The 23,780-nt window shown below is 39.8% G+C and overlaps 1 protein-coding gene across 3 annotated transcripts in view; it reads left to right on the top strand.

The window, feature by feature from the left end:
* ACYP2 (acylphosphatase 2) overlaps window positions 1–23,780 on the top strand; it is a 91,740-nt gene that overhangs the window by 54,044 nt on the left and 13,916 nt on the right. The gene's annotated exons all lie outside the window — the stretch shown is intronic.

Below are 23,780 nucleotides of genomic sequence, written 5' to 3'. Positions count from 1 at the left end.
ACCACCCATGTATTTCCTTGTCTAGATTGAAGCTAACGATGCAAATAAATGCTTCCTGGAAAGGTTAAGGAGGAAAGCATCCACCCCCCCACCCCCCACTCCCCCTATTCCTCACCCTGGAGTAGGATGGTTAGCATCTGATATGAACTAGAGGAGTAGTTGAGGCTATGCCATATGTCCCTGTTAGAAACACTGAGCTCATAATCACTAAGAAACTCCGGGGGGTTGTCTAAGCTACCAAGGTTGTAAAGGGCACAGAATGATCATAGCTGAGCTAAAATGAACATGAACCTTACTTTCCCACCCATGGTGACCTAAGAAGGTGGTATGGCAGACAGCTCTAAGGAGAGGGGCTCAGGCACAGCTCACCCAAGAGCCAAACATGTCTCAGGAAAGAAGATACCAGTACATATTTCTAAGTGTCATATGTTTACCTCTGAACCTAGGCATTTCTTTGTTTTTAGAATTCATCCCTTGTGGGAACTCAGTATTTTACAAATAATCCCTAACATTAAAGTGTTTGTAACAAAAAGTGTACATATGCTCACCAATTAAAGTCAGAGTGTTCGCTGGAAGGAAGTGTGACTGCAGTGGTCCATCCAGGGGCTGAGAGTTCCATCATTCGGGGTGGGAATTTCTGCTCAGAAGGAAACTACAGGTGTGCTCCTCCCTATGTGACCAAGTAGATGGCGGAGAGGGATCTGGGGTCACTGTCATGAAGCTGGGTAGGACTGAGACTCCACAGGGCTGACCAGGGAGGCGGGAGGGGGATCACCACAATCTCAGTGTTGCATTTTTAGAAACTTAATTTCAGATGCGACATGAAATCCCAACCCCTTAACTAAGAAGAGCATGATACATAAACCAGATATCCATTTATTAAACTTGAGTGGGAAATACACCTCATTCAGGAATCCGCCTGCATGTGTACCGAAACTTTCTTAGCAAACAGTGAATCAAAAAAGAAAATTGCCTTGTTCCAAGAAGGAACACATCAGAGTTTTGTGGCCTAGAGAACTCGCTCTTCTCTCCACCTGGAGATGTCTCTTTTCCTGGCTGATAACTTGAGAAGGCTGTCTCCGCTCAGAACCCCTCTATCGTACCTAAGGACAGTAACTTTTTCTCCAACTTCCCATTTTTATTGGTCCTCAAAAATCTGTCAAGGTATCGCCCCCTGCCTTAGCATACCCATGAAAAAATTCCCCAGACTGAGGCTCCTATTGCAAAGGGTGCAGTTTGCAAGAGCAACTCCCGGATGAGATGAGCAGGTGAGGTGAGGCGAACAGTGATGTAGGAGTCAGAAAACCTGGGGGCTAGACCTAGGCTTCTACTACCTAACGGTCTGACCTTGAGGATGTCTTTCTGGCTCCCGTGGCGTATGCTGAAATGTCACCTTTGACATGTAACCCAGATTTAGCACTTTATTTTAGTAATTCTAGAGAGAAAACTTTTAGGCTGAGGGGATGAATCTCTCTTCTCATTGAGGTTTTGTACCATTTTATTTTTCTTGGTAATGTCTTCTTTTGTTATCTGGCAGCCTTTGTGTGTGTGTGTGTGTGTGTGTTCTTTTCTCTTCATTTAGTTAGCTGGAGATTAAGTGCCATTGAATGGTCCAAAGGTATGTTCTTTTCACCTTTGGAGCAAGGACTACCATAGTGGAGTACCTCATACCCTCCTCAAAATGCCTGTGAATGACAAGCCATGAAAAACATTTTTGAAATGAAGTCAATTCAACTAGTATAAATGTTGAATTAATCTGTAATTTAGGCATATCATAGGAAACTGTAATATATGCCAGCTGACCCTCATCCAAATTACCATGGAAATAGCAGTCTTATAACAAAGTATTTGCTTGGACTATTCTAAAATTTCCAGCTGCTTTAAGTGTAATATTGAACCTAAGAAAAAGAAACCTTCTACTAACAAAGGACATTTGAAATATGTACGTGGTGCTCAGGAGGTAGACTTGACTTGAAAAAAATTCACCGAAAAGGTGCAATAACCCTGGGCTTGCTCTCAAACTTCTTTAATCTAAACCTCTGATACTGTTGTATTGTTTCTATCTGAGGTCAAACAGTGAAGGGATTGCTAAAAAGTATTGCCATTCTCCCCACCCCCCCCTCCCTCCCCATCTCATGAGATAGAGTTTGGAGAAGTGGAGGTAGTCATATTCTTCTCTTGAATGATCAAATAAAGTTCTTGTTCAAGAGATCAGCCATATTCCAGTAAGACCAGATTTATTCATCAAATATATTGCTGTGAAGAGAACGAAAATATTTCAGATGAAATAATAGCCTATGGGAGAAATGAGCTATAACGGGCCTAGTAAAAATGCAGACGTCATGACTATTGTGTGCTTGGTGAAGGTAATGGTAGCTTTGCCGTATTCTTCACATTTGAGTTAATCTGTGCAAACCGTGCACACCACGACAGAAGTGAGTGTCATGCTGCAGTCACTGCCGTCCGCAGCAGTTACATCACAGCATCAAACAGGGTAGAAACGACCAGGCTTGTAAACAGAGTAGCCTTCCAGAATGTAGTAATCCCCAGGTGACCTTGCCCGTCACTGATATCCTGTGAGACAATTTCAGACTTGTCTTACTCATCTTTTCCTGGTGGCTTGGTGGTTATTGGTTTCCTCCATTAAAGTAGAAAATAGGGTTATAATTGACAGAGTAAATATATACTTGGCACTTTAGGTGAAATAAATAATCTGAAGTTAACATCCTTCTTTGGCAAATACCTGGATCAGTAATTTGCAGCCCTTTATCACCATTCTAAGAATTTGCTTGATAGGAGTTTATGTATTCCCAGTCTGTCATTTTTCTTTCGACTCTTCTGTGGAAATTTTTTACCCTGTATATCTTTAAATTTTTTCATGTATTAATCTCTTTATGCCTCCAGATTTTAAATAGAAAGGCCTCTTCACCCCACGTTAATAAAGAAATTCTATCTTGCATTCTTCTAGTATTTTTATGATTTCATAGTTTAAATTTAAATTGTTGCTCCTTTGAAATTTATCTGGTATACAGCATAAGGCATGAAGCCAACTTAATTTTATTAAAAATGTCTCTCCAGTTGTCTAAAGACAATTTTTTGAATTGTCCATCTTTTCTTCACTGATTTCAGATGCCATGTTTACTGGATACACAACTCCGTATGCTTTGGGGTCTATTTCTAGACTTGTTCTGTTCCATGTAGTCATCTGTGTATTCATGCATCGGGGCTATGTTTTTAATTATTGTTGCTGTATGTTATTTTATAGTGAGCATTAGGAATAGTCCCCTCATTTCTTCTTTTTTTTTTTTGTATTCTTGAAACTCTTGTTTTGTATACTTTTTAAAAAGATATGTAGTTTAGAATTGCTTGTCTAATTTTCTCCCCCACCCTTTCCTCAGTTTTTGGCTTTGTTATTGTAATTACAATACATCTCTAAATTAAGGAAGAACTGACAACTTTATGAGGTTGAGACTTGCTGTATAAGAACTTGGTATGCCATTCCCTTTATATAAGTCTTTGTGTCCTCCAGGAATGCTTTAAAATTGCATTCATAAATCTTACATATTCCTCAAAGTTTTTCTTAGATATTTAGTCTTTGGTTGTTGCTATTGTACTACTTCAGTTTCTAACTCACTGTGTTTGTTCATCTGAAATTTATTGATATGCAGTAATTCTGCTTCATGCTACCTTACTAAATTTTCTTACTGTTTATAGTACATTTTCAGATGACTATCTCAGGTTTTCTATCACAAATTGGGATAGTCTTATTTCCTTCTCTAAATATATGTCTGCCTAGTTCCTTTCTCTTATTAATTGCATTGTCTAATACCCATTACTGCTGGGTAATAGTGGTGACAAGTGAGCATCCTTCTTTGTTCCTGATACCACCATGTATTTTATCAAGTTAAGAAGGCATCCATCTATTTCTACTTTATTGAATTTGACCACATTTCAAAATAATAGCAAAGCCCCAGCTGTATGTGCAGCCTCCCTAGAACGAGAGGATCAAAGCTCTAAGAGGAAACCAAAGACTTTCTAGTCCACCTCCCTCACATCTTGAGTAATAAATTTCAACCACGATTCCCCCAGAAGTCACAACTTTACTTTAGAAAACAAGCTGGAACTAAAAAAAAATAGGGCTGTCTCTCGGGTCTCACACCAGCGTTCCTTTGGGTTTACAAAACTGTAACGTTGAAAATTCCTCTTACGACTGTTTTTCTCTCCCATTGTGTTTTCTCCCTGAGAGTTTCCCATTTTGTCCTCTTTTCATCACACTCTGGGACCTCACATGCGCTGCGTGGCGGAGCATTCTTCCCCCAGCTGGCCACCGATCCGGAGCCAAGTTTATCAAAGATTTCCAGACAGTGACACAATCCCGTTTCCACCCCAAAAGACCTCTGCCATTTGGTCTTTCTGGACAAAGTGCAAGGTCTTCTGCTGGTTACTCCTGGGGTTGAAGCAGAAAACTTGTTAGCGCCACTCAACACCTGAAAATATGCTTCAGCTGCGACGGTGCCTTTAGCAAAACCATTTGAACCAACAGTAGATGTGTCGTAAATGTCATTGTGCCTTATAATCATGTGTGGGTGGTATTTGGGTTGCAAAAGAAATTAGGTCATGTTTACAATATTCAAAGGAAAAAAAGCATAAGCAATTACATATTAGTATTGTACTTTTTAAAAAAAGCTACAATGCTGTTTTTAAAATGCATATGATGTTTTAGAGAGAGGAATGGAGAGGGATAAAGAAGAAGGAAGGGGGGAAGGGAGGAAAGGAGACAGGGAGACAGAGTCAGAAACATCGATCAGTTGCCTCCCACACACATCCCGACTGGGGCTCAAACCCGCAACCTGGGTATGTGCCCTGATCTGGAGCAAACCCACCACCTTTTGGTGTATGGGACGATGCTCCAACCAACTGAGCCACACTGGCCAGGGCAGTACTGTACTTCTCATTTTGCACTTATTCTTTGTCGTAACTTTCATGAATAATCATAAAAATTAAAGTTTTAAATGCTAAGATAATTTGTGTACAAATGGGAAAAAATCCAAGCCATTTAGTAAATTATTTTCATTAATAATTTTTTACTGCAAAACAAAAGATAGCATTTCTATTCATGTATAGTTATCAGACTTTGGAGTCACACTTGGGTTTGAACCCTGGGTTTACCACTCCTTGGGGGGCTGAGTGACTGGATACAAGTAACATAATCTCAGTATACTCTCACTTTCCTCATCTGCAAACTGTAGAGTTGTGTGAGAAGTAAAAGGATATTGCACATAAAGTGCTTAGCACAGTGGTGCTCTGATGTAGGGCCTTAATAAATGAAAGCTATGATTAGTATAGCCTGTTGTTAAGGCCTGTAATAAAGCATGTTTTTCTTTAACGCATATGAATTTAGAGATTAATGAGCAAATATCACAGTTTTGATACAATTCGTATATATAATTCAAAACTGCTCATTTGGCCCCATTTCCTCTTTCCTGAGAGAGAGTACCAAGGTACTTGTGTGGGTTTGACTCTAGTCTCTACTCTGGCTCTTCTTCTTAGGAACTATTTGGGCAGCCAAAACCTGAAGCCTAAAAATATGTTGGTTTTTTTTAAAAATTAGGTTTTCATCAGACAGTTATATTTTGACTATCTAATAAGTGGAATACAAAAGTACTACAAAAGACTAATATGATTCATACTCGACATATTTATAGCCACAGAGGACTTGGGTACCTTTTATTTACACATTTATTAAGTGGTTTTGGAGTGTCTGTTTTGTGCTAGATACAGTGATAATGCTCTGGAGATACATAGATGAAAGGATAGATCCCTACTCTGAAAAAGCTTGCAGTCTGGTGTCTAAAAGGAACTTAAAAGCCACCTCTTATAATAGTATAAGACTTCCCTCATACCCCTAGCCCTCAGGGGAGGGAAATAGTCCTGTTATGTGTCCCATAGCACCCTAGACTTGCACTTATTTTAGCTTTTATCACAATATACTACACTATAGGCTACTTGAGGTCAGGTACTGTGTCTTATTTATCACGACCAGGTTATTTGAGTTATATTTTTAAAGATACAGTTTTAACAGAAACCAGTTGAAAACTGTTACAAATATTTGCCTAAGTCTATATTGTACAGGAAAGAGACCGAGTTTTCTGAACAGTCCCAGTTGACAGCAAAATAAAATCTATACAGCTGACTCTTCCCAGTAAGCAGAGACAGAGAAAATAAAAGGATAGTACTAAACACTAGTGAAATAAGGGAACAGTGTTAATCTTCACATAAATAAGGTCGTATGGAAACGAGAGAAAACATCCAAGTCGCCTGGTTTCTTTAAAGAATCCTTCTCCAGGCAACATCGTTACTTCCACCACCTTCTGTTCTCCCACCTCAGTTCTGAGAAAAGTACTTCTCCTCCCACCACCACTGACAGTAGAGTATCCCTTCCTCAGTGATAGTGGTAGGAAGGAGTTAAGGTCTTTTAAGGGAGGAATAGAAAGGTTTTTATGTCCAGGCAGGAAACCTGGACCCATCACCAGCTCTGGAGATCCTTGTTTACCAAAAACCAGGAAATGGAGCTGACGGTGGGCTTGAAAAAGTTCATCCAGCACGCAGCAGCCTGAGGGGTGGGGGCAGAGCCAGTGGCAGGCAGCAGCAGGTGGCCAGGAAGAGCAATGGAGTTGCATAAATCACCCAGACCAGGCGGCCCACTGCTGGACTCCCCGCACCTCCTCCACCACTGCATTTCCTCTCCTCCTGGTTTCACCTCCACCGCCTCGGCCCTCTCCTCCCCATCCACTGCTGCTGGGAAGATAGCGCACCTTTCAGCCTTTGCTTCCTTAGCCTGCACTCCAGCCACCACCTCAGACCCCGACCTCCCTGTGCCACGGTTTCTAGGGCCTTCTCTCCACCTGGACTGGTGGCTCCTCACTGAAGGCCATTCTTCAGGGGCAGACGCTGCTTGCAGGCCCTCCACGGACAGCAGGGCCTCCTCCTGCCCCCACTGTGGCCACTGCATGACTGTGACCCCCATCAACTAGGATGTGGGGGGTGTGGCCACCGTCCTCGGGGCCTTGGGGTGCACTCCCTCCTTTGGAAGCTGGGGTGGGAGGCTTGCAACGGTCTTCAAGCTGCCCTCACTGTCTCCGTTATCACCCGTGTCACCTCTGTTTCCTTTTGGAGCTTCTGGCACTGGTATAGGTCTGGGTCTCCCAGGGCATGGTCGGGAGTAGTGAGGTTGTGGGTTTAGGGGCAAGGGATTCTCTGGACCCCATCCAGGATGCTCATGTTGGTGGCAGTCTGACCAGTGGTTGCTTAGCATCCATTTTCCTCACAAAAGACGAACTCACACAAACCAGCCATTGCACCACTCATCATCCTTCAGTCTCACGACACCCACCTGTCAGTATCTCGGTAGCCACCTCTCAGGCTTGCAACATCCGTTCTTTAGTTTCACCCGAGTCTGTTTCCCTGGCCTCTCCCATTCTTACTTTCACCCTTCTGGTGGGTGTGTGATGTTATCCAAGGTGGTTTTAACTTGCAGTTACCCATTGTCTAACAATTTGAGAACATTTTCATGTCTTCTTTGGCTATCTGAATATCTTCTTTTGTGAAGTATTACCCCATTTTTCTATTGGGTATTTTATATTTTTCATATTTGTAAGAATCCATTATACATGCTAGACATGTGTGTAAATCATCAATGTTGACTGAAGTGCAGTAGGAAACTAAATAGACATAGAAACAAATAAACTGAATCAGTTTGAAAAAAATCTTCCCACAAAGATAGCTTGAGTCTTAAATGATTTGGAGAAAAATACTACCATACCTTCAAAGGACACATAACCTATTTTCTATATTTATTAAATGTTCAACAAATATTTACTGTGTGCCTGTAGCATGCATGGCATTGGTCTAGAGACTCTTAGGATATATATTGGTGAATTGAACAAAGATTTCTTCCCTCTTAAAGTTTCGGGCAGAGGAAAAAGACAATAAATAACAATAACAAAACTTTAGAAAGTGGTAAGTGCTATGGAAAAAAAAAATCAATAGGTAGAGTTGAGTGAGGAGATTTGAGAGTTCTGGAAGTAGGGAGTAGGGAACAGATTGTAGTTTTAAATGGGGTGATCAGAGGAAGCCTTATTGAACAGGTAAGTTTTTGGCAAAGATTCAAAGAAGATGAGGGAGTTAGCTAATGGATATTTTAGTATATGTGCTGCTGAAGCGAGCACAGCTAAATGGATATTTTAGAGAAGAGCATTCTAGGAAGAGAGACGAGCTAAGCAGAGGTCCTAAGACAAGAGCATACCTAAGGTGTTAAAGAAGAGTGAATGAGAGAGGCCAGATGAAGTAGGTCTTATATTATATTGTAATAAGTTTGGCTTTAATTTTTGGTGAAATGAGAAACCATTACAGGATTTTGAGCAGAGGACTCAAACTAATACATGGATCACTATGGCTCCCCAGTAAAGAATAAACTGTGTGTGTGTGTGTGTGTGTGTGTGTGTGTGTGTGTGTGTGTGTGTGTGATGCTAGATGTAGGGAGATCTTTTAGGAGGCTATCAAAATAATCCAGGTGAAAGATGATGTATCTCAGACCATGGTGGATACAGTATGATGGTAGAACCAGCGTGGATATGGGATATAAGAGAAAGAGAGAACCTGAAGATGAATCCATGGATTTTGACTTAAACACCTGGTAGAAGGGAGCTGCCAGAAGCAGAAATAGGAAAGGTTATGATGGAGCAGATCTTTGCAGGAAAACCAGAAGTTTGCTTTTGAGGTGACTGTTGGACAACAGAGTTGGGAGTAGGCATGATGAGTCTGCAGCTCAGGAAAGGTCTGGGACAGAGACGCATACTTTGGAATAAGCAGTATACATGATATTTAAAGCCAAAGGGCTGGATAAAATCACCAACGGTGTGAGTATTAATAGACTGAGCTCTGGGGCTCAAGTCTAGGTGTGCAAAGTTCAAGGTGTGGTAGAAGAGAAAGAGCCAAGAAAGGAGGCTAAGAAGAGACCAGTGAGGTGGGAGGGAATCTGCGAGTGTTCAATGCACTGGAAGCCAAATGTGTAAAGTGTTCAGCTGCATGATGTGGTGCAGTTGGGTCAAGTAAAATGAAGTCTCAGAATTGACCATTAGATCTTACAACCAAAGGGTCACTGGTGACTCAATAAGAAGCACTTTCAGTGGAGTGGTGGGGTTGAAATAGTTTTTTATTTTTTTGATTTTAGAGAGGAGGGGAGAGGGAGAGAGAGATAGAAACATCAATGATGAGAGAAAGCCACTGATCAGCTGCCTCCTGCATACCCTACACTGGGGATCGAGCCTGCAACCTGGGCATGTGCCCTGACGGGAAATAGAACCGTGACCTCCTGTTTCATAGGTCGATGCTCAACCACTGGCTAGTCTGGAATAGATTTTAAAGGTAATGGGAGGAAAGAAATTGGAGATAGTGAATATTAATTCTTTTGAGGAATTTGCTCCAAAAGGAAATAAAGAAACGGGGTTATCACTTGACAAGAACTGTTTTGGAGGAGTGGTAGGGTGACTGTTTGTCTGCAATGAGTTTAAGATAACATGGGGGGGGGGGCAAAATGAAAACAGCAAGTATACACGAGTTTTGAGGACTTTTGCTCCAAAGAAATGGGATGATGGCCGATAAAGAAAGTGGTTAAAAAAATGTTTTTTAAATAGGAGAAAAAGAACTGTGTGTGCATGCTGAGGTGAATGATTCAGTAGGAGCAAAAATTAGAATAATTGGAGGGATGCTCTTGAATATGGGAGAGCAGATGGAATCTGGTTCCTGAGTGGAGGAGAAGGAGTTGGCTTTAGATAGGAGCTTGACAACTTAATCTATGGGAACCAGCAGGTAGGCAAAGTATGAAGGTGTGTTTGCTGGCCAGTGGGTCCACGTGATAGTGGAATCTGTGAAATTCTCTTCTGATTGCTTCAGGGTTCTCAATAAGGTAGGAAGCAAGATTAGTAGGTGAGAGTGAGGATGAGGTTGAAAAGCAGTGTGCTTCTGAGGAGAAAGAAGGTATGAAATACTTGTCTAGAGAATGGAAGAGTGACTGGACTCTGAGGTACAGCAGCATTAGGGTCTTGAAATGAGGCACATGAGCATGTCTGGGAATTATTTTTTTCAGCCCCATTCAGTTTACAGGTGCAGAATGAGTAAGCAGTTGGATTTAGAGCTGAAATGAGAAGGGCAAGAGAATGATTACAATAATTGATCTTAGAATTCAAGCTGGAGGAATAGAGGACATATAGAATGAGGGGCAGTGAAAAGGTGGCCTGATCAATGGATTGGAAGACCCAGGAAATTGAAGGGTCCCTGGGACACGTACCAGAGTGAGTTGGAAGGATGAGCAATAGTGGTCTGAGAGTAGGTTGCAGGGCATTGGTCAGAATCCTACTCATTCTTCCTGGTTGGGATCTAGAGAAGCAAGAAGAGAATGAGGTCATTATAGGGGAGGAGGTCAATGAACCAGGAGATCAGGGAAGGTAGGATCACCTCTATGTATATTGAAATCACAGAAAAATAAGACTAGAGAGAAGTGAGAATGAGCCAGGAATAAAATCCTTGAGAAACGAGAGGGAATTATGTGAGAGTAGCAACAATGCAGGGCCTTAGGTAATGTAAGCTGATGACAGGCGATTTAAAGCTGGGTCTGTACTCTGGGACCAAGGTTAATCATATAGCAATGCCACCACTGGCTCACATCAGTTAGCAAGAAGGCAGATGCCTGTAGAATTTCATGTTACTTAATGTCCCAGATCCTGTATTATACTACTTTTTCTTCCTCAAAGTGCTTAGAAGATAATTACACATATATGAACTGATCAAATATAAAGAACATGTATTTTTCCTTAATTGGAAATTGAATAGTGATAATACGGATTGTGAAATGTTGTTTTCTTTTGGGGGTCTGCCATTCTGTTTCTGTCCTAGAGTAGTTTCTGGACTAGAAACTACTGAAAAGAACAAAATACGATTTTAACCTGGGGTTTGAGACAGATTTGCTATAAAAAATTGTTAAGGGAGAATAAAGAGAGAGAATACACAATCTCTGTAATATCCAGCCAATCAGAGGCAGAGACTGATAAGAAGAGGGAGAGAGGAGAGGGGAGGGGAGAGGGAAAGAAAGAGAAAGAAAAAGGGACAGAAAAATGTGCTCTTCTTGGAAAGAGTTAAATTTAGCCACAAATCTGCACATCATAGAATAGTGAAGTGTTTAAGTTCTCCGGGAAACAGAAAAAGCACGATGTTTTAAAAGACAAACGTAATATAAGATGAATGAAGAGAGCCTGTGAGTTGTTTAACCTTATTTTCCTTTCACTCCTCAAGTGTTACTGTTCAGTTCTTACTTGTTTAGAACGGGATCTCCTACTCTTGACTTAAATTCTTTAAACAAGTGTTTGTTTAGTGATTTAGCATATAGAACTATTGTTCCTTGGACCAGGCTGCCTCTTTAGAAAGCTGAGGGCCTCAATGCAATGTTACTTTCTTAAGACTGGAAAGAATGTGGGTAGGCAAGAGAAGGAGATGTACATGTTGTTCATTTCCTCTGTTTCCCATAGAAAGTCCATTAAACTGTGCTTGGAAAGAGAATGGTAAACAAGAGGCTTTGAGGAATTAGCCAAGTAGCTGTACAGCAGCCGTCATGCCTATTGCCTCTTAGAAGCAGCATATAGAGAAGTGGGAAGAAAATATTTGAGTTACTGGGCTGTGGGCAATGACTTACTGGGAAAACTAATGCCCATTATTTAAGAGAGCAAATATAAATGATGGTGCCTACTGAAACGATAAGAGGCTGCCTATCTCTGTAGGCGCTGGCAGGCAGACTGGCCCCAGAATGGTAGTCAGATGGCAGGGGTGACTCAAATCATCCAGGTTACACAGAGCCATTATAAAAACTTTGAAATATAGTAGAAACATTATGTAAAATGTGTTTATATCTAAATGTTAAACATCCATACTCATTGTAGCACAACTCAGATAACATTAATAAAAATAATGAAATTGATACTATATCAAATGAATAAATTTAATTACAAAAAATTGAAATAATATTGAACCTTTAAAAAATAGTGTTATCTTAAAAATCTAAGTGCATTGATGGTGTCATCACTGCAATAAGAGCATATTTTTGAGCATTATTTTCCAGCTGCTTTGAAACAGTTTTTTCCTCTACAGTAGTGGCAGAATGGTGAACAGCATTTTGCCCTGATTCCTAGTATTTCTTCTCAGCTATCATTTAAAAATCTTTTTTTTTCTTTAGAAACAGCAATATTTTTATGTTTGGCACATTACATCCTCACTACACCCTGTGAACGAGGTACTATCATTAGCTCCATTTTACAGATATAAAAACTGAGGTGCAGAAATAAGTAATTTGCTCATGTACACATAAGGTAAATGGCAAGGTCAAGATATGAACCCAGGCAGTCAGGCGCAAAGCTCTCACTCTTAAAAAGCTCAGGGGCTGGGGGGGGGTACACTCTGAGCCTTTTTCAGGCTCCATTTTCTCATCTGTAAAATAGGGTCAATAATTCGTATCTCTCGTGGTGGTTGTGACAAATAAGATATGGTGTTTGGGCAGGGGATGCATTGATGCTGTCTTGATCTGTTTCTGTATTATTTAATTTGTTGTAATGAACGTGAATTATTCATGCACTTTTTAATCCAGAAAAAAAAAGCCTATAAGAGTGCCTGGCACAGAGAGGCACCTATAAAGTCATTGTTATTATGTCTAAAAGCAAAGTCAGAGTTTCCATTTGACTTAAGAGAGATTTGTCAGCTAGGGAAGCTTGGGTGTAAAGGGAAGAAATAAGATAATGGCAGAGGTGAATTCAGGTTAGAGGTTTCACTTTCCATTGAGAGGAGTTTGTACATACTGGAGTGAAGGGTAGAAACCAGAGGGTGGGAGAATGAATTGGTTCAGGCAAGTGGGAATTAACCAGTGGGGCAAAGGCCCAAGAAATTGGCAGGGGTAACGCGAGGGGAACGGTCTCAGAGCCTGGAATGAATTACTTATTTTGTAGAAGTGTAATAGTGACTTGTTGTTAATAGATAAGCCCTGTTTTATAAGCTTGCTGAAGTAATAAAAATATTAAAAATCACTTTGGGGAATGAGAAAAGAGTTAAAATAACTGCATGGTTTTCTTTATTTATCTACCTGGTTCTGGGGGATGTGAGAATAAGTTTTCTGAAGAGGAGCCAACAGTTTATTTTTCCATTTGTGGGCTGTATGGTAAAATGATTATTGGCAAAAGAACACCTTTTCATGCAGCTTCCTTTGGTGTGTAAGTCAGGGGCAGCAAGAGGAGTTATTTCTGCAGCTGGGGAAAAGGTTCGGAGCTCTCTTCCTGGAACCGGCTCTCATTTCAGAGTCTAAAATAGATTTAAAGTACTGTGCTGTTTTGGGAGCGGGGCCCTCGTCATCCCAAGCACATCTGTTGGTAGCTATTGAAATTCAAATAAAGTTCAAGTAATGCTCACATTACACTTACTGATTTCAAGGAGTGTTTAAAAAACACTAAACTCTAGTCACTGACACTGCCTGAGACCCAGTAGGGAAAGCATTGATTTCCTGCCCACCCTAGTTACTTTGAGCCTGAGCCACAGCATTTAATTCCTTTAAAATGTTTCTTCCTCCATACCTGAACTTTTCAACTGAGATCCACTTTCATTTTCAAAAGTTTACATATGAACTATAGCAAATACTTGTAATACTTTGGTGTTGATCATTCTGCAGACTTCAGTAATTGAAATGAGGTTGTGGACTATAAAGTCATAAAGCCAGGGTTGAATAAGTGTCATTTCCTCTTTGTATTTTCTCCAATTTTAGTACATGAAAATTTTCATTTAGGTGCTATGATTAAGGAACTTGGTATATCCACCTACTTACACATAATTCCATTCTTTCCATAGAGGATTCAAGGCATACTTAAAAGCAAACACAGACTAGAAAAATAGGATAACTTCCCTCAAAAAATTTTTTTTTACTTTAGTTACTAGACAATATTATATTACTTAATGAAAGTTTCAGGTGTACAATATAGTGATTTGACATTTTTATACCTTGTAATGTGATTATCTCACTAATTCTATTAATCATCTGTCACCTTGTAAACTTATCACAATATTATTGACTACTAGAGGCCCAGCGCACAGATTCATGCACCTGTAGGGTCCCTCGCCTGCTCTGCGCCCTCTCGCAATCCAGGACCCCTTGGGGGATGTCGGAAAGCTGGTTTCGGCCCAATCCCCGCAGGCCCGATCCAGACAGGAGGGAGCCCGATCCTGTGCATTGAGCATCTGTCCCCTGGTGGTCAGTGCACGTCATAGCGACCCGTCGACCAGTCGTTCAGTCACTTAGGCTTTTATATATATAGATATTCTCCTTCATCTTTTTCACCCATCCACCCACTCCCTTCTTTCTGATAACCATCCTTTTGATCTCTGTTTCTATTCATCTGTTTTTGTTTTTGTTTTTTTAAATTCCACATATGTCTTTCTCTGTCTGGCTTATTTCACTTAGGTCTATGCATGCTATTGCAAAAGGCAAGAATTCATTCTTTTTTATTGCTGTGTAATATTCCATTGCATGTATACATCACAATTTCCTTTATCCATTTATCTGTTGATGGGCATCAAAGTTGCTTTCATATCCTGACTATTGTAAATAATGCTGCAATAAACGTAGGGGTGCACATTTTTTAAAATTCATGTGTTTTTTTTTTGTTTGTTTTTGGATAAATACCCTTAAGTAGAATTGCTCGGTTGTATGGTAGATATATTTCTATGTGTTTTTTTATATTTTAAAGAATCTCCATACTGTTTTCATAGGGGTGCCAATTAGCAGTCCCATCAACAGTTCACAAGGATTCCCTAGTCAACAGACTTTTTGATAACATCTACTCTGACTGGTGTGAGGTAGTAAGTCATTGTGGTTTCGATTTGCATTTCTCTGATGATTAGTGATGTTGAGCATCTTTCCATATGTCTGTTGTCACCTGTTTGTCTTTTCAGATCCTTTGCCCATTTGTTAATTGAATTGTTTTTTTGGTGTGTTATAAGTTCTTTATAAATTTTGGATATTAACCCCTTATCAGATGTATATTTGGTGACTATCCTCTTCCATTCAGTGGGTTGTCTTTTAATTTTGTTGATGGTTTCCTTTGCTGTGCAAAACTTTTTAGTTTGATGTTGTCCCATTTGTTTATTTTTTTCCTTTGTTTCCTTTTCCTGAGGAGACATATCAGAAAAAATACTGCCATGAGAGATGCCCAAGATTTTACTACGTAGGCCCGTTGTCGGCAAACAGCGGCTTGTGAGCCACATGCGGCTTTTCGGCCCCTTGAGTGTGGCTCTTCCACAAAATACCACGTGCAGGCGCACGCACAGTGCAATTGACCCTTCGTGGCCCATGCGCAGAAGTCAGTTTTTGGCCTGGGCAAGTCTATTTTGAAGAAGTACTGTTGATATTTGGCTCTGTTGACTAATGAGTTTGCCGACCACTGGCTAGGCTTTCTAGACACAGAATGCTTTCTTCACATAATCCTAGTTTCACATCACCCTTTAGTGTATCATTCCACTGGCACAGAGTGAATACTCACAGAATGGCAGTTGCCATTATTTGTGTATTGAAGAGCGCATTAGGCTGGAGAGCCGGGAAACTTGAATCTTCCTTTCCGTTCCTCAACTGAGAAAGCCTCCTGTGAAGCGCCTGCTCTGCCTCAGGCACTGAGCCAGGCACTCTCCACAGGCCGTCCTGCCCAAGGCTTAGGTGAAACCACCAGAGCCTGTACATCATTAAATATCACAAGTGAGGAAACGGAGGGAGAGCAGATACAGCAGGGCGAGGCCGTTCCACGGGATGTCTAAGAAGCAGTAAGAAGTGGACACCAAAGTGCCCAACTTGTGTAGGGGAGGCTGTGGGCCTGTGGCTCTGGAGTCAGTGACCCGGCAGGTCTATCACTCTCTGAGGGTTGCACTGGCCACTGAACTTTGGCCAAGGGTCTGTGGGGAACTCGGGAGGCATGCAGAAGCTCCATCCGTCCACTTTTATTCATATGTTGTAAGTGTGCCTTACACTTCCGGCTGAAGGCCATCTGTTCTCATTCTTATAAGCCTTTTAACCCAGACTAGCCCTTTGAAGTCTGGCTTAGCTCAGTGGGTTAAGTAATTTGTCCAAGATCATATAACTAGTGAGTGGTGAAGTAAGTGGCTTGTTTCCATTCTCCCAGTGATCTCTCCGCCAGCAATGTGGTTAGGACATTCCACCTCTCTGTGTTGGTAACTCCCTCACCTGTGCAGAGAAAGAGTAAATAGATGATCCAGGCTGACTTTGTTGTTAAATGCACATCACAGGGTTCTTTTGTTTTCTTCAACACAGCAAATTCCTCAAAGACAGAGACGACACTTTCCACATTCTTGAATCACTAAAACTGCTTTGCAAATTAACAAGTGCTCAGTCAACATTTGTTGATGCAGAATGAATGACACAAAGAAAACAGGTTTAATGATTTTTCACAACAGATTTTCAATGCTAGGACACAAGCGCCTGTGGGGACCCTAAAATCTCTTGGGTTCACATTTCAACTGTGGAGTCTTTTCTAAAGACTGCATTTGTCATGAGCCTGTTCACAGGAAGATGCTTAGCCAGGGTCAGCTTGTTCTCATCTGAAAAGAGCAAAGAATTGAGGGTAGGAAAGCAGGACGCCTAGAGAGGATCAAGGTAAAAGCTGTGGTAGGTAGATGTCTCTGCAACAAAACTGTTAGGGCTATTTTTATCTTTGTGCCGCTGTTATAGCAACAAAACGACAAACTGACTATTCAAATCTAATACAACTAGAGCCTGTCCAAACAGATTTTGAATAAATTGTGAACTATGAACATCTCTATTTGGCACGCAATAGAGAGAACTACTAAACCTTATGTTCCTGTCTGTAATTTAAAGTGTTTTAAATGCGCCCTTGGAAGATATAATACAATTACTTATGCATTATTTAGTAGTGTTCTTTCTTTTTGCCAAAAATAAAAAATCCAAAGGAAGGTATACAGCCCTCAGGAGGCACAGAATCTATGGGTTTTTGTAGTTACTGATTTCGAACTTAAGTCTCATTGAAGTCATTAGCCAACAGTTCTAAATCTTTATGCCTGAAAAGTTGCGAGCAGATATCCCTGCAGCCTTCCTGCCTCCTCCGCCATCCCCAGCCAAAGTGGGAGGGAGGCAGGACCTGCACTGCCAATAGTCACAAAGGTTGTTTCTGGAATAAAAACAGGAACCTACAGCATGCACCAGTGTCTGGCTTTGTCTCTTGAGGACTACAAAGACCAGCATTATATTGAAACTATAAAATTATTGTTTCCTGAAACGTAAAGAAAAATATGGAGAAGTTAAACATTATTTTTTGTTGTTGAAAATTGCTTAAACTTAGAATGTCAAATTTTTCCAACTAAGTTTTTATGTAAAAGGCAGCTTGGGTGGGGGAAGCCATAAGGATTCAAACTGTTTTTGTGCTTCCACATTATAGACCGCCAGTGGTGCTTTCCGCATCCTTTAAGTAAATCCAGTCTCCACGTTGTTTCAACCAGAGACACAGACAGTAAAGTCACAGTGTCTTGACTTCCAATTTTTTTGACCACTTTGTGACAGCATTTAGCTTTCCTGTCCCAGAACAGGAAGAGGAAACACATCCTGTTGATTAAATTTGGGTAATAACTTATCCTTAGTGTGGATCATTTTTACATTCTCAATGTCATTCTAGTTTGCAAGAGAAAGTACAGGACTCAGTTATAGTAAACTAGAGGCCCGATGCACGGAAATCATGCAAGAGTAGGCCCTTGCAGCCCACGGCCCTGCCCACTGGTCTTTCCCGAAGGTCATTCGGCCATATGGTCTAATTAGCATATTAGCTCTTTATTATATAGGATGTCATGGCAACCTGAACTGAGATGGTCCTGAATCCTCTAGACTGTGTTTTAGGCTTCCTAATATTACTTTAAAGTTCTATACAAGGAAAGATATGAAAGGAGGAAAAAACCTCCTATCCTAAATAACCTTAGTCTTTGTAAATACTCCCACAAAGTTCATTCTGACCCTGAGTTAAAATGATCTCGCTGTACTGAATGACGATCCTGGGGCTGCACTTCGGTACTTATTCATGTTAAATTTTACATAAGCCCTTAGATTGTATGAGTTAGAGAGCCAGAACAATGTGAACAAAATCCAAGCACACTTCTTGGTACCATTATCTCCTTATCTGCCGTGTATCTCCCTATGTCACTCCCAACCATGGAATCCCAGGACTAGCTCTGTGGGACTATTTGACAGAGGTGGAAATCCCACAAGTATATGTTTTCAACAGTTTTTAATTTTGAAAGGATGCTAGTACTGCTTGATTATTTCTAGCTTCTGGTATTAGATCAGGAAAGAAAACCATTTTTTTTAACATTTTCCCTAAAACCTTGGAATATGATAGGAATGGATAGGAAGCCTTGTGTTTTCTGTCTGCACCCCAAGGCGATGCTTCCCGGGGCTCCCACAGGGAGAGACTGACAGCTCTCAGAGTGCAGGTCAGCCTTGGGTTGAGCAGTCCCCTTTCTAGGGAATAGTAAAATCTAAAAAATGATTAAGCAGATTGACAGAATCTAAGATATTAAGTGAATTCCATTTAGGTGAACTTGGAATGTCAGCTGGTATTGTTGTATAACAAATATCCAAGCTCTGCTTAGATTTGCCGATTTGTTAAGGACAAAATAAGTTCTTATGTAATATATTTTATTTAGTTAATATTTAGTCAAATCATAAAATGCAAAAGCATATCCCTGACTATACTGTATATATTATAGTTTACATAGTTGTTATGGGTTTTATATTTACTAGTATATATCCTTTTTGGGAGAAAAAAAATCGAAGCTAAAACTTAAATAGCTTACATAGTCACCCTTTCTTCCTTGTTAGGAAAAATTCCTTTAAAGACATTACTATTACAAATGCCCCAATTATAAGTGTACTCTGTTTTTAATTTTTACTCCCTCTAACCTGTCCTCCATGGGCACCTTGAATTTTCATTTTGAAATACAACTTGATCTGTGCCTTTACAGGAAAAGTCCAAATCCTTAGCAAGCTGTACATGATGCTTCACCATCCAGCCATAGCCCCAATAACCTATTTATTTTTTCTGCTTTTATTTTTTATTTTTTGTGACATTTGTTATTTTATTATTATTTCTTTAAACTTTATTGTTGAAAGTATTACATATGTCCCCTTTTCTCCCCCCATTGACCCCTTCTAGCCCACCCCTCCCCCAGGCTTTCACCACCCTATTGACTGTGTCCATGGGTAATGCATATATGCATACAAGTTCTTTGGTTGATCTCTTCCCATCCTACCCAGTAACCTATTTTAATCCATAAGACTCTTCCACTCAGAATGTCTGGTGTCTTAAATATTAGTTCAGGTATTTTAGCTACTATTCTCCTTTGTGAATTGTACATGATAAATATGTTAGTCTAATAGTTTTCAATATTATAAAGTTACTTTTACACAGGGGGGGAAATCGCTCTGCGTTACCATGCTGGAGTTACTAAACCCACTGAAAAGACTTGATGCCATTGGTAAAATAGTAGATAAATTTACCCCTGGATGTCATTACCTCCCAGCAAGAGATTTGTTAATAAAATTTCAGCATTCATTCTAATGACTTTGATCACAAAAGCCACATTTTATATTTCTCTTTGTTCAGATCATTATTTCAAACAGAAACAAAAAAGAAAATTTGTTTTTATTTCCAAAGGCATTTCCTCAATTTCATAATCTTTTACTAATTTAAAATTTATATATATATATATATATGTGTGTGTGTGTGTGTGTGTGTGTGTATATATATATGTGTGTGTGTTTGTGTGTGTGTATATATATATATATACACACACATATATATCTTCTTACAAAAGTGGGGTCATACTACACATCTTGTTTTGTAACTTGTTTTTTTAAAAACTTAATACCATATTAGAAATACTGTATATATTAGTAAAAAATAATCTTCATAATTTTTTTAAAAATATATTTTATTGATTTATTTACAGAGAGGAAGGAAGAGGGATAGAGAGTTAGAAACATCGATGAGAGAGAAACATCGATCAGCTGCCTCCTGCACACCCCCTACTGGGGATGTGCCCGCAACCAAGGTACATGCCCTTGACCGGGATCGAACCTGGGACCCTTCAGTCCGCAGGCCGACGCTCTATACACAGCCAACCGGTTAGGGCCATAATTTTAATGGTTATCTATTATTCCTTCATATGGAAAATATGGTAGCTTGTGTAACCAGTTTTTAATTATTGGACATTTCATGGGTAGATTTGTTCTTACCTTAGATCTTCGCAATCTCCACATAAGTTTTTTCTTTCCTTATTAAGTCAAGAACTTTAATCTTTTCACTTAATGGCTTCCCTTTGGCATATTTGAATTGCCAGCATCACTATTCTTGTGCTTTGTGGCCATTATTAAGTAAAATAAGGATTACATGAACACAAGCACTGTGATCCAGTTATAGTCGGTTTGATAACTGAGGTGACTACTAAGGGACTAACTGGCAGGGAACGTAGAGCACATACGCTGGACAGGGGTCATTAATGATCTGGGCAGGATGGAGAGAGATTTCATCACGCTACTCAGAACAGTTTATTTCTGGAATTATTTAATATTTTCGGGCTGCAATTGACCCAAGGTAACTGAAATCCCGGGTAACTGAAATCAAGGAAAGCAAAACCATGGATAAGGGGGGCAGACTACTGTATAGGTACTACGTTGTACAACAGCTCTCTAGAAGGTATTCATCTTGTTTTACTGAAACTTTATGCCTGTTGATTAATAACTCCTCATTTTCTCCTTCCCCTGGTTTCTGACAACCACCAGTCTATATACGTCATATTTTCTTTGTCAATTCATCTATCAATAGGCATTTTGGGCCCTAATCGGTTTGGCTCAGTGGATACAGCGTCGGCCTGTGGACTGAAAGGTCCCAGGTTCCATTCCGGCCAAGGGTATGTACCTTGGTTGTGGGCACATCCCCAGTGGGAGGTGTGCAGGAGGCAGCTGATCGATGTTTCTCTCTCATCGATGTTTCTAACTCTCTATCCCTCTCCCTTCCTCTCTGTAAAAAATCAATAAAATATATATATTTTTTAAAAAAATAGGCATTTTGGTTGTTTCCACTGCCAATAGTGCTGCAATGAACAAGAAAGTACAGGTATCTCTTGGAGATCATGATTTCAGTCCTTTTATAGAAATACCCAGAAATGGGATTGCTGAGTCATATTTAGATAATTTATTTCAGTTTATCAAATTAAGTACCATGTACAAAATAAGTCCCTGGAGCTACTACAGTGCACATGTACTGGGCACTGTCATATGCTGTGTGGATACCAATGTCTCAGTCAGTAGGCTGAGAGGTGCCAGTTATTAGCCTAAAGATGGAGAGATAAGGACAGGCTGATGTCAGGGGCCGGACCAAACTTCACTTGATTAAGACTTGCCATCTTCTTGGAATCAGGGTAGAAGAGGCATCATGTGACAGACACCACAAGAGCTGGAGTTTGGGGAAACCCTCGTGCTCAGTATTTTGTGATGTGGAAGTTAATTCTAGGCTCTGGTATCATGAAGCAAAATTAAAATGCCAAAGTCAAAGCCATATTCTTATAAATGAGAGTGTTGTAACACCTGGTGAGAGAACCAGGAAGATCTTGATTGTGGAGTCATTTTCTAAGGAGTTAAATATAGATTGAGGTAATACAGAACTTAGATGTTTATTTAAAATGTTTTGCCAGGTTCTACTTTTTCCCCCATTACACAAATTCAATGAAATTTGTTTGGATAAGAGTTTTCAAAATAATAATTATATCTCACCATCTAATTATTGTCTTCTTTAGAATGAATGAAGCAAACAACATAATTTGCAAGCTTAGTTACTATGTATTTTCATCCTATGTCCCACATAGGAGCTAAAGTGACTTGCTATTTGTTTTATTCATAATTCATTACCTAGGAGACCCCAGTTCTCTTGGAAATAAAATTTATGTTAATTTGAGTACTCTTACCTCAAAAGTTTGACTTAATTGGTAAATCAAAGTCTCTTATGAAAGAACAGAATAATACCCAAATTTTCCAAATCACAGAATACAACTCCCATGTTGGGGGAGGGGATGAAGGGCTATAAATAAAACAATGTTACCAACAAATTCTACCATCAGGGATGATGAGGAACTAAAAATCAGTATTAACATTTTCAGACAATTCCCCACCCCTATCCCAATCTTCCTTTGTGAGCTCTGCTAGCTCCAGCCTTTATCTTCCTCCATAGTAAGCAGGTCACCCTGTTTGTGGTCAGCTTTCAAGAAACTAATTCTGAGCTGGAGCACAATTCTGCTTGATTTGGTCTTAGCTTCCCACCATATAACCCTATGAATGTTTAAGAAAAAGCACTGAATAAATACTTTCTTATTAACAGACCAAAGCAAGTGACTGATCAACTACACTGAGCTAGTCACTCCCAGTGAGACCACTGGAAGCAAGCATTTGGTTGATAAGAAAACTAGACTGGTGACTATCTTTTTTTCTTAATATATAATCTTTAAAATTTTTCAATTACAGTTGACTTACATTATATTAGTTTCAGGTGTAGTATATGGTGATTAAACATTTATGTAATTTACACAGTGCTCATCCTGACAAGTCTGGTATCCATCTGAAACCACACATAATTATTACAATATTATTGACTATATTCCCTATGCTGTACTCTACATCCTTATGACTATTTAAAATTTTTTTATTTTTTAGAGAGAGAGAAACATGCATTCATTGGTTGCTTGTATGTGCCCTGACCAGGGATCGAACCTGCAACCTTGGTATATGGAGACAATGCTCTAACCAACTGAGCTACACAGCCAGGGCTCCCATGACTATTTTTAGAACTGGAAATTTGTATTTCTTAATCCCTTCACCTTTTCACCCATTTCCCCAACCCATTCCCATCTGGCAATCATTAATTTGTTCTCTGCATCTATGAGTGTGTTTCTGTTTTGTCTGTTGATTTGTTTTTTGTGTGTTGTTTTTAGATTCCACATGTAAGTGAAACCATATGGTATTTTTCTTCTTGTATCTGACTTATTTCACTTAGCATAATAGCATCTAGGTCCATCCATGTATTTGCAAATGGCAAGCGGTCATTCTTTTTCATGGCTGAGTAATTTTCCACTGTATAAATGTACCACATCATCTTTATCCCAATGTCTATCAATGGGCAGTTAGGTTGCTTCTATATCTTGACTATTGTAAATAATGCTGCAGTGAACATAAGGGTACATATATCGTTCAGATTAGGAGTTCAGTTTCTTCCATAGTAGGACCCATCTTCTGGCTTTCACTTCTTTGTCATCGTAACTTTTGAGACCTCAGACTTTCAGTTCTATTCAAAAGCAAGCATATCAATCACTCTGGTTCGTTTGAGCTGCCTCATCGGAAGGTCATTTGGAAAACCAAACATGGCAGCCATCTATCTATTGAAGTAGCTTTCAGTTCAAAAGACGGAGACATGATATGATTAATTAGATTGCTTTTTGATTCTGGTGATTAGAGATTCTTTTATCATTTTATTAGTGGTGTCAGATTGAGCATATCTTAGAATGCAATATTGTAATTATGAAGAGTTTTTCTTAACCTTTTCAATGAAATCTTTTTCCCTTCTTCCTTTCAGCCTTTA

This window comes from Myotis nattereri (genome assembly GCF_964212035.1).
Source record: "Myotis nattereri genome assembly, chromosome: 10".
NCBI classification, from domain to species: domain Eukaryota; kingdom Metazoa; phylum Chordata; class Mammalia; order Chiroptera; family Vespertilionidae; genus Myotis; species Myotis nattereri.
The sequence above is the reverse complement of the archived record's forward strand: the minus strand, read 5'-3'. Positions and strand labels throughout refer to the sequence as shown.